This window comes from Oncorhynchus kisutch, linkage group LG19 (assembly GCF_002021735.2).
Source record: "Oncorhynchus kisutch isolate 150728-3 linkage group LG19, Okis_V2, whole genome shotgun sequence".
NCBI classification, from domain to species: domain Eukaryota; kingdom Metazoa; phylum Chordata; class Actinopteri; order Salmoniformes; family Salmonidae; genus Oncorhynchus; species Oncorhynchus kisutch.
Window position 1 is genome coordinate 67,295,800 of NC_034192.2, and position 12,797 is coordinate 67,308,596.

Sequence of the window (12,797 nt, forward strand, 5' to 3'; positions counted from 1 at the left end):
TAGCAGTGCTGGCAGTCACTCATGGACTACAAATGGAAATCCAGCCACCAAAACCTGCGGGGTCTCCTTCACTGCAGCCAACGTGAGTAAAACATTTAAACGTGCTAATTCTCGCAAGGCTGCAGGCCCAGACGGCATCCCCAGCCGCGTCCTCAGAGCATGCGCAGACCAGCTGGCTGTTGTGTTTACGGACATATTCAATCAATCCTTATCCCAGTCTGCTGTTCCCACATGCTTCAAGAAGGCCACCATTGTTCCTGTTCCCAAGAAAGCTAAGGTAACTGAGCTAAACGACTACCGCCCCGTAGCACTCACTTCCTTCATCATGAAGTGCTTTGAGGGACTAGTCAAGGACCATATCACCTCCACCCTACCTGACACCCTAAACCCACTCCAATTTGCTTACCGCCCCAATAGGTCCACAGGCGACGCAATCACAACCACACTGCACACTGCCCTAACCCATCTGGACAAGAGGAATACCTATGTAAGAATGCTGTTCATCGACTCAGCATTTAACACCATAGTACCCTCCAATCTCGTCATTAAGCTCGAGAACCTGGGTCTTGACCCCGCCCTGTGCAACTGGGTCCTGGGCTTCCTGATGGGCCGCCCCCAGGTGGTGAGGGTAGGTAACAACATCTCCACCCCGCTGATCCTAAACACTGGGGCCCCACAAGGGTGCATTCTCAGCCCTCTCCTGTACTCCCTGTTCACCCATGACTGCGTGGCCATGCACGCCACCAACTCAATCATCAAGTTTGCACACGACACTACAGTGGCAGGCTTGATTACCAACAACGACAAGACGGCCTACAGGGAGGAGGTGAGGGCCCTCGGAGTGTGGTGTCAGGAAAATATCTTCACACTCAATGTCAAGAAAGCAAAGGAGATGATCGTGGACTTCAGGAAACAGCAGAGGGAGCACCCCCTATCCACATCGACGGGAAAGTAGTGGAGAAGGTGGACATTTTTAAGTTCCTCAGCGTACACATCACTGACAAACTGGATTGGTCCACCCACACAGACAGCGTAGTGAAGGCAGCAGCGCCTCTTCAACCTCAGGAGGCTGAAGAAATGTAGTCTTGTCACCAAAAACACTCACAAACTTCTACAGATGCACAATCGAGAGCATCCTGTCGGGCTGTATCACCGCCTGGTACGGCAAGTGCTCTGCCCACAACCGTAAGGCTCTCAGAGGGTAGTGAGGTCTGCACAACGCATCACTGGGAGAAAACTACCTGGCCTTCAGGACACCTACCCCACCCGATGTCACAGGAAGGCCAAAAAGATAATCAAGGACAACCACCCGAGCCACTGCCTTTTCACCCGGCTATCATCCAGAAGGCGAGGTCAGTACAGGTGCATCAAAGCAGCGACCGAGAGACTGAAAAACAGCTTCTATCTCAAGGCCATCAGACTGTTAAACAGCCATCACTAACATTGAGTGGCTGCTGCCAACATACTGACTCAACTCTCTGTCTCAAGGCCATCAGACTGTTAAACAGCCACCACTAACATAGAGAGGCTGCTGCCAACATACTGACTCAACTCTCTGTCTCAAGGCCATCAGACTGTTAAACAGCCACCACTAACATTGAGTGGCTGCTGCCAACACACTGACTCAACTCTCTGTCTCAAGGCCATCAGACTGTTAAACAGCCACCACTAACATTGAGTGGCTGCTGCCAACATGCTGACTCAACTCTCTGTCTCAAGGCCATCAGACTGTTAAACAGCCACCACTAACATTGAGTGGCTGCTGCCAACACACTGACTCAACTCTCTGTCTCAAGGCCATCAGACTGTTAAACAGCCACCACTAACATTGAGTGGCTGCTGCCAACACACTGACTCAACTCTCTGTCTCAAGGCCATCAGACTGTTAAACAGCCATCACTAACATTGAGTGGCTGCTGCCAACATACTGACTCAACTCCAGCCACTTCAATAATGAAAAATGGATGTAATACATGTATCACTAGTCACTTTAAACCTTTAAACCTAGTGGTTAGAGCGTTGGACTAGTAACCAGAAGGTTGCAAGTTCAAACCCCCAAGCCGACAAGGTAATAATCTGTCGTTCTGCCCCTGAACAGGCAGTTAACCCACTGTTCCTAGGCCGTTATTGAAAATAAGAATTTGTTCTTAACTGACTTGCCTGGTTAAATAAAGGTAAAAAAAATACTGTACACTTTACAATCTACTGCATATTGCCTATGCCGTTCGGCCATCACTCATTCATATATCTGTATTTATTAATGCAAATGAATACCTGGGAAAGCAGCATACAACTGATCTAATGGAAAGGATACGTTCACTTTCTCACCTATTGTCTAAAAACACATCTGAAGGGTAAGTTAGCTGTTTAGCTCACATCTGAAGGGTAAGTTAGCTGTTTAGCTCACATCTGAAGGAGGTTCCAGATGGGAGAGGTTCCAGATGGGGGGAGATTCCAGATGAGGGGAGGTTCCAGATGAGGGGAGGTTCCAGATGAGGGGAGGTTCCAGATGAGGGGAGGTTCCAGATGAGGGGAGGTTCCAGATGAGGGGAGGTTCCAGATGAGGGGAGGTTCCAGATGGGGGAGGTTCCAGATGAGGGAGGTTCCAGATGGGAGGAGGTTCCAGATGAGGGGAGGTTCCAGATGAGGGGAGGTTCCAGATGGGGGGGTTCCAGATGAGGGAGGTTCCAGATGACTTATTAGCAATTGCAGGCTGGTGCGGGTGAACAAACTGCTATCCCGTGCACCACCACCACCACCACCACACACACACACACAGGGCCTTCAGAAAGTATTCACAACTCTTGACTTTTACCTGTTACAGCCTTGTTGTGTTACAGCCTTGTTGTGTTACAGCCTTGTTGTGTTACAGCCTTGTTGTGTTACAGCCTTGTTGTGTTACAGCCTGAGGGATTTTGTTTCACTGGCCTACACACAAATACCCCATAATGTCAACGTGGAATTATTTTTGTAGAACTTTTGACAATGTAATTAAACATTCAAAGCTGACGTGTCTTGAGTCATTAAGTATTCAGCCCCATTGTTATGGCAAGCCTAAATACTTTCAGGAGTACAAATGTGCTTAACAAGTCACATAAGTTTCATGGACTCACTTTGTGTGCAATAATAGTGTTAAACATGATTTTTGAATGACTACCTCATCTTTTTACCCCACAAATTCAATTATCTGTAAGGTCCCTCAGTCGAGCAGTGAATTTCAAACACAGATTCAACCAGGGAGGTTTTTTAATGCCTCACAAAGAAGGACACCTATTGGGCGATTAATTTTTATTTATTTTTTAAAGCAGACATTGAAGTTATTAATTCACTTTGTTTGTTGTATCAATACACCCAGTCACTACAGAGATACAGGCATCCTTCCTAACTCAGTTGCCGGAGAGGAGGGAAACCATTCTGGGATTTCACCATGAGGCCAATGGTGACATTAAACAGTTAGAGTTTAATGGCTGTGATAGGAGAAAACTGAGGATGGATCAACAACATTGTAATTACTCCACAATACTAACCTAAATGACAGAGTGAAAAGAAGGATTATTTTGCTCTTACTGTAGTAGTGTAGGTCACTCCCGACCAGTAGTGTAGGTCACTCCCGACCAGTAGTGTAGGTCACTCCCGACGTGTTGTGTAGGCCACTCCCGACCAGTTGTGTAGGTCACTCCCGACCAGTTGTGTAGGTCACTCCCGACCAGTTGTGTAGGTCACTCCCGACCAGTTGTGTAGGTCACTCCCGACCAGTTGTGTAGGTCACTCCCGACCAGTTGTGTAGGCCACTCCCGACCAGTTGTGTAGGCCACTCCCGACCAGTTGTGTAGGCCACTCCAGACCAGTTGTGTAGGCCACTCCAGACCAGTTGTGTTGTACAGTGCCTGAGTGGCACAACGGTCTAAGACACTGCATAGCAGTGCAAGCTGTGTTGCTACAGATGCTGGTTCCAGCCTCGACTAGTAGACCCATGAGATGACTGTAGGTTTTTGGTTTCTCTCACTCTAAAAACAGAAATAAATAAGCTTCTTGATTTGTAAATAGCCAAACCATCAAAAAATCTAATATGAACCTGGTCCCTGGCGAGAAATTGCCAGAAATTTAGAAATTAGAAAGAAAGTAGAAATTTTGAGCAAATTGCTCAAGGGCCACGGTTGATTCGTCTGTGAAGATGACATCATTGAATGTCTCACCAGTTATGATCCATGCCTGGGCCTGCAGGACACGGAGGTCTTTGTTTGTCAGACAAATCATTGGGTCGAAACTACAGAACAGTACAAAACAAGCAAACACACGTCTGTAATCAGCTGAGATCATGGCACCACATCAAAATCGCTCTAATCACAGTTAGAAGATAGTTTACAACTTGCATAGACTTTTATATATAAAACATGTCAAACTGAGCATTTCCAAAAGTCCACTCCAGTTTCTTCAACTGTCTTCCGACTAATTAGAGCGATGTTGTGTCATGATGCCAGCAGATGACCAATGGCCTTTGCCGAGCGCTCATCATCTTCATTCATCAGTGAGTCGAAGGCTCCGGAAATTAAATACAATGTAAAATGTAAAAATGTGCAGCATATTGTAAAGACGAGCAGTAGATTTATTTAAGCATTATTTCAGTATTATTAGGCTAATTTACAGTATTGTCACTGTTCAGAGGCCACTGTAATCGATGGGGGCTCAGGGTAGTACCATTCTGCTCATCTGATGAAGGTGCACATGGATCAGATTCAAACTTTGAAGACCGAGATCGAGTCATTGAAGGCAGATCAGCAGAAAGAGAAACATTATCTGAGGGCAGAGATACGTGCGACAGCTGATGCATTGGTCCAGAGCCAGGTGGCATTGACGGAGAGTCAGGTGGAGAATGACGCGTTGAAGAGGGCGAGGAACATACTGTATATGGACTTGTAAAAAATAAGCCAAGAGAAACGACAGTCCATCATTACTTTAAGATATCCAGCACTTTGAAAGTTTCTTCAAGTGCAGTCGCAAAAACCATCATGCGCTATGATGAAAATGGCTCTCATGAGGACCACAGCAGGATAGGAAAGAGTTACCTCTGCTGCAGAGTATAAGTTCATTAGTGTTACCATCCTCAGAAATTGAAGCCCAAATAAATGCTTCACAGAGTTCAAGTAACAGACAAATCTCAACATCTACTTTTCAGAGGAGACTGCGTGAATCGGGCCTTCATGGTTGAATTGCTTCAAAGAAACCACTACAAAAGGACACTGTCATGGTGCGCATGTCCACGACTTGTAAACAATGACACTGAAACAAATGATTGGTTGAAGAAAGAATTTATTGTATCTCATCAAGGTGAAGTCAAGAATCCTGAAACCAAAGAGAATGTTGGATTGAGTAGCGCATTCCGTTTGCCAACAATACTTCGACATTCGGCGCCAAAGTAGAGTATTTATTGTGCATGCCAGGTTGACTACTGTAACACACGCCTGGGGACATGTCCCAGGAACTACATCAATATTATATACAGTACAGTATTGAGATTTTATATAGTACAGTATTCTGAGATATTATATAGTACAGTATTCTGAGATATTATACAGTACAGTATTCTGAGATATTATACAGTACAGTATTCTGAGATATTATACAGTACAGTATTCTGAGATATTATACAGTACAGTATTCTGAGATATTATACAGTACAGTATTATGAGATATTATACAGTACAGTATTCTGAGATTTTATACAGTACAGTATTGAGATTTTATATAGTACAGTATTCTGAGATATTATATAGTACAGTATTCTGAGATATTATACAGTACAGTATTCTGAGATATTATACAGTACAGTATTCTGAGATATTATACAGTACAGTATTATGAGATATTATACAGTACAGTATTCTGAGATATTATATAGTACAGTATTCTGAGATATTATACAGTACAGTATTCTGAGATTTTATACAGTACAGTATTGAGATTTTATATAGTACAGTATTCTGAGATATTATATAGTACAGTATTCTGAGATATTATACAGTACAGTATTCTGAGATATTATACAGTACAGTATTCTGAGATATTATACAGTACAGTATTATGAGATATTATACAGTACAGTATTCTGAGATATTATACAGTACAGTATTCTGAGATATTATACAGTACAGTATTATGAGATGAACCATGACTAAAGATGACCTGTAATACCACCAGAGAATCAACTGGGGATTTAGGTAAATATCACACCTGGATAACCATGTCGAAATATATTATATCCCCATGTTCATAACTTCCATCAGTGGTGACTCCCAGATAACCAGGCCATGTTCATAACTTCCATCAGCGGTGACTCCCAGATAATCAGGCCATGTTCATAACTTCCATCAGCAATGACTCCACAGATAACCAGGCCATGTTCATAACTTCAATCAGTGGTGACTCCCAGATAATCAGGCCATGTTCATAACTTCCATCAGTGGTGACTCCCAGATAATCAGGCCATGTTCATAACTTCCATCAGTGGTGACTCCCAGATAACCAGGCCATGTTCATAACTTCCATCAGCGGTGACTCCCAGATAACCAGGCCATGTTCATAAAATCCATCAGCGGTGACTCCCAGGTCATTTGTTTGTGTTGGTGTTTGTGTTAGGCTTCGGCTTACCCAAAAGTTTATTCTGGACCTGGGGACTGTGAAAAGACCCCTGGTGGGGTACGTGTGTGTGTTAGTGCTGTGTGTCAGTTGACTACTCAAACCATTTGGAATTTCCTACACAATGTTTCTCATAAAAACAAGGAGTGTCGCAGTCTGTCTTTCCTCCATTCTCAGCCAAGAGAGACTGGCATACTGTAGTATTAATATCAGCCCTCTGATTACAATGAAGAGCAAGGTGTACCGCTCTGTTCTGGGCCAGCTGTATCTTAACTAGGTCTTTCTTTGCAGCACTTGACCACATGACTGGGCAATAATCCAGATAAGATAAAACTAGAGCCTGCAGGACTTGCTTTGGGGAGTGTGGTGTCAAAAAAGCAGACCATCTCTTTATTACAGACAGACCTCTCCCCATCTTTACAACCACTGAATCTATATGTTTTGACCATGACAGTTTACAATCTAACACCAAGTAATTTAGTCTCCTCAACTTGTTCAACAGCCACACCATTCATTAAATCAAATCAAATCAACAATATTGTAAAGGTCTTGGATGGCAGGGAGCTTGGCCCCAGTGATGTACTGGGCCATTATCACTACCCTCTGTAGCACCTTACGGTCAGATGCTGAGCAGTTGCCATACCAGGCGGTGATGCAACCGGTCAAGATGTTCTCGATGGTGCAGCTGTAGAACCTTTTGAGGATCTGGTGACCCATGCCAAATCTTTTCAGTCTCCTGAGGGGGAATAGGTTTTGTCGTGCCCTCTTCACGACTGCCTTGGTGTGTTTGGACCATGATAGTTCGATGGTGATGTGGACACCAAGAAACTTGAAACTCTCGTCCCGCTCTACTACAACCCCGTCGATGTTAATGGGGACCTGTTCGTCCCGCTCCACTACAGCCCTGTCGATGTTAATGGGGGCCTGTTCGTCCCGCTCTACTACAGCCCCGTCAATGTTAATGGGGGCCTGTTCGACCCGCTCTACTACAGCCCTGTCGATGTTAATGGGGACCTGTTCGTCCCGCTCTACTACAGCCCCGTCGATGTTAATGGGGGCCTGTTCAGCTTGACTTTTCCTGTAGTCCACGATCAGCTCATTTGTCTTGCTCACATTGAGGGAGAGGTTGTTGTCCTGGCACCACACTGCCAGGTCTCTGACCTCCTCCCTATAAGCCCTCATCGTTGTCGGTGATCAGGCCTACCACTGTTGTGTCATCAGCAAACTTAATGATGGTGTTGGAGTTGTGTTTGGGTTAACAGGGAATACAGGAGGGGACTAAGTACACACCCCTGAGAGGCCCCAGTGTTAAGGATCAGCGTGGCAGATGTGTTGTTGCCTACTCTTACCACCTGGGGGCGGCCCATCAGGAAGTCCATGATCCAGCTGCAGAGGGAGGCTCTTAGTCCCAGAGTCCTTAGCTTAGTGATGAGCTTTGTGGGCAATATGGTGTTGAACGCTGAGCTGTAGTCAATGAACAGCATTCTCACATAGGTGTTCCTTTTGTCCAGGTGAGAAAGGTCAGTGTGGAGTGTGATTGAGAGTGCATCATCTGTGGATCTGTTAGGGCAGTATGCGAATTGGAGTGGGTCTAGGGTGTCCGGGAGGATGCTGTTGATGTGAGCCATGTCCAGCCTTTCAAAGCATTTAATGGCTACCGACGTGAGTGCCACGGGGCGGTAATCATTTAGGCAGGTTACCTTCGCTTCCTTGGGCACAGGGACTATGGTGGTCTGTTTGAAACATGTAGGTATTACAGACTGGGTCAGGGAGAGGTTGAAACAGTTGGTCTGCTCTGAGTACACGTCCTGGTAATCCGTCTGGCCCAGCGGCTTTGTGAATGTTGACCTGTTTAAAGATTTTGTTCACATCGGCTACCAAGAGTGTGATCACACAGTCATCCAGAACAGCTGGTGCAGTGTTGCTTGCCTCGAAGCGAGTATAAAAGGCATTTAGCTCATCTGGTAGGCTCGAGTTTGGGTTTCCCTTTGTTTTCCGTAATAGTTTTCAAGCCCTGCCACATCTGACAAGCATCAGAGCCGGTGTAGTATGATTCAATCTTATTCCTGTATTGACGCTTTGCCTGTTTGATGGTTTGTCTGAGGGCAGAGCGGGATTTCTTATAAGCGTCCGGATTAGTGTCCTGCTCCTTGAAAGTGGCAGCTCTAGCCTTTAGCTTGGTGAGGAGGTTGCCTGTAATCCATGGCTTCTGGTTATGATATGTACGTACAGTCACTGTGGCAGCAGCTCTAGCCTTTAGCTTGGTGAGGAGGTTGCCTGTAATCCACAGCTTCTGGTTGGGATATGTACGTACAGTCACTGTGGGGATGACGTTGTCGATGCACTTATTGATGAAGCCGGAGACTGAGGTGGTGTACTCCTCAATGCCATTGGATGAATCCCGGAACATGTTCCAGTCTGTGCTATCAAAACAGTCCTGTAGTTTAGCATCCATGTCATCTGGTCACTGGTTTTTCCTGCTTTAGTTTTTGCTTGTAAGCAGGAATCAGGTAGGGTAGAATTATGGACAGTTTTGCCAAATGGAAGGCGAGGGAGAGCTTTGTACGCGTCTCTGTGTGTGGACTAAAGGTGTTCTAGAGGGTTTTTATCCTCTGTTTGCACGTGACATGCTGGTTAACATTTGGTAAAACTTATTTAATTTTCCCTGCATTAAACTTGTTGGGGATAGGGGGCAGTATTTTCACTTTGGATTAATTGCGTGCCCATAGTGAACTGCATCCTACTCTGTCCTAGATTGCTAATATATCCATATTATTAATACTATTGGATAGAAAACACTCTGAAGTTTCTAAAACGGTTTGAATTATGTCTGTGAGTATAACAGAACTCATAGGGCAGGCAATCTTCCAAACAAGAAGTGAAATTCTGAATGTGGGTCAAATTTGACGTCATCGCCCCTTCCCTTCCAAACAAGATATGGATCTGGTAGCACTTCCTACGCCTTACACTAGATGTCCCCATTCAGTAGAACGTGGAATGAGCCTCTGGTGTGAACTTTGACCGAATGGGAGGGGAAATAGTCACTGTCCTGGCAGAATGACATTTCCCTGTGGCGCATTTGTCTGTGGGTGCCACCGTCGTTCCATTTGGCTGCAGATGAAAACGTATGATCCGGTTGGAACGTTATTGGATATATATGAAAATAACATCCTGAAGATTGATTCTCTACTTAGTTTGACCAGTTTATTCGATCTGGAATATATATTTTTGAAGTTTTCGTCTGAGTTTTCCTGGACCAGCGTCAGCTTTTGGGCACGTGAGCTGAAAGTGCTAGCAAATGCACCTAATTGGACACTAGTATTGGACATTATGGAACAAAACAACAATTTATTGTGGAACTAGGACTCCTTGCACTGCATTCTGATGAAAGATCATCAAAGGTAAGGGAATATTTATGATGTAATTTCGTATTTCTGTTGACTCCAACATGGCGGAGAAATATATATACACGTCTATTGCATGGCAGGCTTTTTTCGTAATGTTTTTTTAAAAATCTGACACAGCGGTTGCATTAAGAACCAGAGTATCTTTAATTATATGTAGAAAATGTATCTTTAGTCAAAGTTTATGATGAGTATTTCTGTTATCTGGCATAGCTTTCTATAATTCCTCCGGATATTTTGGAGACATTTCTGAACATGGCGTCAATGTAAACCGAGATTTGTGGATATAAATATGCATATTATCGAACAAAACATAAATGTATTGTGTAACATGTGTCATCTGATGAAGATTTTCAAAAGGTTAGTGATTCATCTTATCTCTAATCCTGCTTTTGTGACTCAATATTTGGCTGGGAAAAATGGCTGTGTTTTTTTATTTGGTGGTGGTCTATAGTTTCTCTATGTTGTGTTTTCGTTGTAAAACATTTTAAAAATCGGACATGATGGTTTATTTTCATTTGCTGTATTGGACTTGTTAATGTGTGAATGTTTAAAGAATATGAATGAATGAATTCCCTGCGCCACCTTTTCAGCTGAATGGGGGGGGGAGTTCCCCTAAGGGGATAGCCTTGCCATTAACTTAAAGTCCCCGGCCACTAGGAGCGCTGCTTCTGGATGAGCATTTTCTTGTTTGCTTATGACCTTATACAGCTGGTTGAGGTCTTAATGCCAACATTGGTTTGGTGGTAAATAGACGGCTACGAATATTATAGATGAGAACTCTCTTGGTAGGCAGTGTGGTCTACAGCTTATCATAAGGTACTCTTCCTCAGGTGAGCAATACCTCGAGACTTCTTTAAAATTAGACATCGCGCACCAGCTGTTATTGACAAATAAACACACACCCCCACCCCTCGCCTTACCAGAGGTAGCGTCTCTGTTCTGCCAGGTCATGGAAAATCCCGCTAGCTGTATATTGTCCATATCATCATTCAGCCACAACTCGGTGAAACATAAGATGTTACTTTATTTGATGTCCCGTTAGTAGGATAATCATAATCGTAGGTCATCATTTTTATTTTTCCATTGATTGCACGTTAGCAAGTAGAACGGATGGCAGTGGGAGTTTACGGACCCTTTTCTTGCGTCTTTTCTTCATGCAAAAGGCGGGGATCTGGGCCTATTCCAGTGAAAGTAGGATATCCTTCTCGTCGGACTTCAAGTCCGTGGTGAGTAATCGCTGTTCTGATGAGAGATGATAGAGATGGTAGCAGCAACATTATTTCTACCAAATAAAATGCTCTAAGTTTTAGAGATGTTCAGGACTAGTTTATTACTGGCAACACATTCCAAAACAGACTGCAACTCTTTGTTAAGGGTTTCAGTGACTTTGTTAGCTGTGGTTGCTGATGTGTATATGGTTGAGTCATGAGCATACATTGTAGCGGTATTTATTAGAGAGGGGTAAAGAAAGATTTTATTCGGGCGCCAGGCAGGTATTAACCATGCCGAAAGGATAGAGAGAGTACCACTACAAGACCCACACACATCAGCAGAAGAGACTGCCTAGAGTGTAGCCTGTTTACCAGATAGCCAGTGGAGAGAAAAAAGAATACACACCATATAAAACCCACATCACAGCACCGGGGTAACCCCACCCAGAATACCTCAGCAGCACAGGGGTAACCCCACCCAGAATACCTCAGCAGCACAGGGGTAACCCCACCCAGAATACCTCAGCAGCACAGGGGTAACCCCACCCAGAATACCTCAGCAGCACAGGGGTAACCCCACCCAGAATACCTCATACAATAATACTAATACTAATAATGGCAGAGCAATTCAACAGCAACTTCATACAAGAAAGAACCCAGTCATCAACATAGGATTTGCAATAATCTGTATTATTTTCTAATGGATGAGTGCAGAGGGTATGAATGTGGGGGGTGTTCATCGACACAACAAAGGCCTTAAAAATGGCCACAGTCTTCTCGGCCACATGTCATTAGTACACCCCACCTCAATACAGTTCACATAATATTCACATATAATATATACAACTTGCAAGCAACCTACTAAAATGTCCATCCAAATACTTCTGGCAGGGAAATAATAGTCCAGCTCTAATGAACTTCAATGGGAAGTGCATTTGAAAAATAGAGAGTCTGTTGCAGGGTAAAGCACTGGAACGAGAGGGAAGAGAAAGAGAGAGAAAAAGATAACAAGAGAGATCTTAGCTGTGGTCTTCAGGCGTGCTGGTGATCTGACTGTCCGATGGTTTGTTGGTTTGTATGTTAAAGCTTCGCAACAATGTTGCTACTAATCCATTCGATCCATAACGGGCGCGGTCCCAAACAAAAACAACCACGATCTAAAGCGATCACACCGATGATCGAGTTAAATACTTTATAAACCACAAACGCTAAAAACAAACAAAACTTCTGCAGCACAGCACACACAACCAAACTGTCGCGCCACCGAAGAGCTCCTCCCCAAAGAGCTGAATGAGCCCTCTTTATTTTCTCCTTCCTTACTGCTCATGCGCTCTTAAAGTGGCAGTGCACGGTGAAGGCTCCATGCAGATTTCGCCACAACATGGACCCACATGCTTTGTTTAATGCCAGTGGCAGGTCATTGGTAAAAATAGAAAACAGTAGAGGTCCTAGAGAGCTGCCCTGTGGTACAACACACTTTACATATTTGACATTAGCGAGGCTTCCATTAAAGAAAACCCTCTGAGTTCTATTAGATAGATAG